Source organism: Dendrobium catenatum, unplaced genomic scaffold (assembly GCF_001605985.2).
Source record: "Dendrobium catenatum unplaced genomic scaffold, ASM160598v2 fragScaff_scaffold_133, whole genome shotgun sequence".
Lineage (NCBI taxonomy): Eukaryota > Viridiplantae > Streptophyta > Magnoliopsida > Asparagales > Orchidaceae > Dendrobium > Dendrobium catenatum.
Window position 1 is genome coordinate 2,774,780 of NW_021318595.1, and position 3,539 is coordinate 2,778,318.

General features: G+C 34.4%; 1 long non-coding RNA gene across 1 annotated transcript; it reads right to left on the minus strand.

Annotated features, from left to right (window-relative positions):
- Positions 1 to 403: 403 nt before the first annotated feature.
- Positions 404 to 1,520, minus strand: LOC110115018. Its single transcript, XR_002305285.2, has 2 exons — positions 1,410 to 1,520; positions 404 to 715 (listed from the first exon to the last, which is right to left on the minus strand). It is a non-coding gene; the product is annotated as an uncharacterized LOC110115018 (long non-coding RNA).
- Positions 1,521 to 3,539: the final 2,019 nt, after the last annotated feature.

A 3,539-nucleotide genomic window follows, 5' to 3' on the forward strand; every position in this document is an offset into this window, starting at 1 on the left:
CCCAATGGGTATGGGTATGCCCATGACCTTATGGTTGGATATGGGTGGGTACTTAATATTGGAGGATAAATCAATTTACATTGCTAATCATTATATATCTTATATTACTGCAACCCTCACTAAGTACTGTGCATTACTTAACCATGCTGCGACTACGATAAATTCTAATATGCAGCTTAAAAGTTTGTAATCAGAGCAAAGAGCAACAAGACTTAAGGACTTCAGTCCGTGACGGATTGGGTTCAAAAAGCATAGAAAGTGGGTGGGCGTAGGTGGGTATGACATCCCAAAAGTCACCATGGGTGAGTATGGGTGGGCAAAGCCCGTCCGCGTAAAATATTGGTATCCAATGCGTACCCAACCATGACCTCATGCAGGACTTTGCATTACATACATCAAAATCTATGAATAGAACCATTCATGCTTAGCAAAGAGAAAGTAGTGCCATTCTATCTAATAGGAACAAAAAATCATTACAAAAGAAGCACTAGAACTAAAATCAAATGAAAATCAGCTTAAAAAAAAAACCCTCAGATTTCAGAGGCAACTAGTAATTATCAATCACATTGCTTCTATTAGAATGTATTTTGATTCATCGTAGAAACTTCATCTTTGTCCAGATAAGCTACGGCTGATGATGAATTTGATGTGGATTGAACGACAGAGATGGACTGGAAGGGAATACTGGTGCTTGCTGCCCAACAGGGTTTCCCTGCTGCATTGAGTTAACGGGTCATTGCGGGTCTTAATGGTTCATAGTTAGATAGTGTTCATTAAATCATTATTAGGGGTTTACTGAGTCATTAGTAGTCTTTGTATTTTATAAATTCTTCTTCCCTTTTAGAAGAATTAGGGCATGTAAGGCAAGGCTCCCCTCTCTTTTCCTATTAAATTTCTGTAGTTTGCAGGCACCAACAGATTGCCCTTCTCAAGGGTGTCAATTTTCCGGGTCAACCCGACACGACCCGAATGATCTGGTGCCAACAAAAAACTGCTAGTTTTCGAGTCCAAAAATGGGTTAATCTCCTCTTTTCGGGTCAGAAATAGTTCAATCCCGGGTTGTCGGGTCAAAACGGGTTTTCGGGTCCAAATGAGTCAATTTCGAGTCAATAGGTCAACCGGACCCGGTTTTTTAAATGGGTCGAATTTTTGAACCCAAACCCGACCCGTTTCGGGTTGACCCTAACCCGAAATTTTTGAATCGGGTTCGAGTCGAATTTTCAGGTCATGTTAAATATTGACACCCGGAGCCCTTCTCTTCTTTTTCCTAATCTATTTTTGGAGTTGTGGACTAGCTTGAAGTTGTCTAATGATCTGCTTAACTATTAAGGTGATAGAAGAAGGTATTGTATGATTTTTCAGCAAAACTGAAAGTTGATTGGAAAAAACAGGAGAGAATATGAGCAAACCTGAGGATGAACAGTAGAAGAGGGGGGTTGAGAATCAGCAATGGCAGCCAGATACATGAGATTCTTCTGAAGCTGTGATTGGTACCTGCACATTTATGTCTGAATATCAGATTCTTTTGAAGCTAATCCCTATTCAATTATCCACATCAATCAAAGATAGAGATTTTACTGAATAAACTGAAAAGATAATGAAGTGCAAGAAAACAATTCAGCAAGATATAAAAAAATAATATATAAAACTCGAATTGGTTTGAATGAACTAAAAATGTTGGTGCTGATCAATAAAATCTTTATTTTTTTCAAACTGTTTGATAAATGATTAAATTATTATGACATGCTTGCTAATAAGCAATCTTTTAAAACCCTCATAGTTTTTTATTTAAGTTCCAAAGGAAAACAGAACTGAGAAGCTTTCTCCTAAGGATAATAAATGGAGAGAACAAAACACTAGAGAGAATCGAGAACTAAGAAAATAAATTAGAAAATATTTCATTATAATTATTTATTTATTTTAGTATGATAAATGATAAAATATTTTTTAAAAATTATCTTATGTACACCCTAATACCTTAAATATTCTCACATTTAACTGTTGAGTTAATTTTAACTATTACTTTAGATAATAAGACCAAATTAAGATATTTCTAATAGTAGGGAGATTATATTAGATTATGATGCACCGATACTTCTCCTCAAAGAGGCATGCAGTGTCCGACACATATTCAACACGACACACATTTGATGTGTTAGACAAACCAAAAATATGTCCGATTAAAAAACTACTAAATTCAAATTGGACATGTGTGTCCGACAAGTGTGTCTTCAACATTTTATGATTTTTTTTTAAAATCTAATTTCGTATATTTAATTTTTTATTTATTTTAAATATAAAAATTAAATTTCTTATTTCATATCCACAACAACAAATCAATCGTCCGCACTCAATATCTCAATCATCAAATATTCTCATTTTAATTTCTCTTTGGCGGTCCCAACTTTGGTTTCACAATAATGTCCGATGACATGTCAAAATCGACGTCTGACATCATTACGGCATCGATATTTAAAAATTATCTCAACATCAAAGTCTGACATTGATGCTCGACGTTAGTAATTTCTACACACACAACTTGACAACTCATATTTGTCTAACGTCATCTTAACGTTGACGACCAATGCCCTCTTAACATCGAACTTTTATTTGGTCCGGTGAACGTATGTAGAGCTACGTTCGGTCGGCACTAAAATCGCAGGCACAAAACGAGAAATACCGAGCAATACCAATAATAAAGAGAAATACCATTATGTGAAGACCAAATACCGAGTAATACCGAGCAATACCGAGTAATCCCAAAAAATACCGAGTTTTTTCTAGAAAAACTCGGTATTTTTTGGGATTACTCGGTATTGCTCGGTATTACTCGGTATTTGGTCTTCACATAATGGTATTTCTCTTTATTATTGGGAAGAGATTTCACAAAGACTTGTGGAGCTAGGATAACTGACATATGAGGCTCCAGCTCATAAATTCTTAAACCTGCTGCTTCAATAATTTCTTGAAATGTGTTTTTTTTAAGTGTGTTTTATTTGCTTTGTAGTTTTTTTTAATGTGTTTTTGTTTTACTTTGCTTTTAAAATTGGCTTTCCATATGTTAAAACTTTTCAAAGATTTTAGATTTTAGAGTTTTGAGGATTGTGTTTAGCTTTTCTAAAATTGGTTAAAGGAAGAAACCCGTTAATGGTTTCCTCCTTCGACTTATTTAGTGGTATGATTTTCTTCTCTAAACAAAAGCCTAACTCACTTTAGCCAATGGTTTTTGAAACTAGATTCTTTTATCTTGCTACAAAAAATTATCTTATCATAATATCAAAGTTCTATATATCTCTCAAGTTATTGAGATCTTGCTCTTGCACTGATCATATGATTCTTTAGTTTTTTTGTTGGTTATTTCTTCCCTATGTTAGAGAGAGAGCTCCTATTCTCTAATATTGGAGGATATACTCACAACTGAGCTTCTTTTAGAGTTTTTAAAAGAGCTTTTTAGCTTGCAAGAATTAAAAGGAAGAGGCAATGACGACAAATTGAAAAGAAAATATATTACACAAATGTGTATAAAAATCAAGATGCTC